Below are 1,164 nucleotides of genomic sequence, written 5' to 3'. Positions count from 1 at the left end.
GAGACAATTTCCCAGGCAGCGGATCATGGTAGACCCAAGGCCACAATTGGCCAGTTTCGCCAAGAGGTGATCATGGGATACCAGATCGGAGGCTTTTTTGAAGTCAAGATATATGACATCAGTCTCTTCTCCCTTGTCCAGGTGATAGGTCACCTGGTCACAGAAGGAAATGAGATTAGTCAAGCAAGACCTACCTGCAACAAACCCGTATTAGCAATCCCTCAGGATGTTGGCATCGGCCAGTCCATTAAGGATGGCCTCTTTAATAAACTTTTCTAAGCTCTTCCCCAGGATAGAAGTCAGGGTGATGGACCTATAGTTAGCTGGATCCACTTTCCTCCCTTTCTTGAAGATAGGCACCACCATTGGCCTTCTTCCAGTCTTCGGGCACTACATCAGAGTGCCAGGAGTTTTCAAAGATCCCTGCCAGAGGCTGGGCTATGATGCTCGCCAGCTCCTTGAGTACCCTGGGGTGCAGATTGTCAGGGAAGACTGACCTGAAGGTATCCAGCTTCTCAAAGTGTTCCTTCATGAGGACAGCATTGACGGAGGGCAGGGATCTCCCTTAGGCAGACATCCCTGTCCTGTGGTGGGCATGGGCATCCCATGGGACTGATGAAAGACTGACGCAAAGTACCCATTTAATAGGTTGGCTTTTTCCTGGGCGTCAGTTGTCAATTGCCCCATCTGGTTCATCAGGGGTCCAATGTTGCCCTTGCTTTTCCTCCAGCTCCCCATATATCTGAAAAAGGACTTTTTATTGTCCTTGATGCTTGAAGCTAGTTGGCGTTCAGTTGCAGCTTGGCTTTCCTGGTATGCTCCCTGCAGGACTGGACCAGTGCAGAATAATCCTCCTTGGAGGTGAATCCCATCCTCCATTCTTTGTAGGCCTTTCTTTTTAACCTCAGGAGGTCTGCTAGGTCCCTGGAGAGCCAGGGGGGCTGCTGTGCCCTCTTGCCTTTCCTCCGAGATGGAATAGCATTAGCTTGTGCATTGAGGATCGCTCCCTTGAGGAGCAACCACTCTTCTTGAACTCCCCTCTCCCTGGGGTCGTGGTTCCTTAGGGCCTCACTGACAAGCCTCCTGAGCTTGTCAAAGTCGGCTTTCCTGAAGTCAAGGACTTCCGTGTTGCTGACTGACTTGCCAATTTTACGGCAGATGGTG

Source organism: Crocodylus porosus, unplaced genomic scaffold (assembly GCF_001723895.1).
Source record: "Crocodylus porosus isolate Cpor-Errol unplaced genomic scaffold, CroPor_comp1, whole genome shotgun sequence".
Taxonomy (NCBI): domain Eukaryota; kingdom Metazoa; phylum Chordata; order Crocodylia; family Crocodylidae; genus Crocodylus; species Crocodylus porosus.
Note: the sequence above shows the minus strand (reverse complement) of the source record.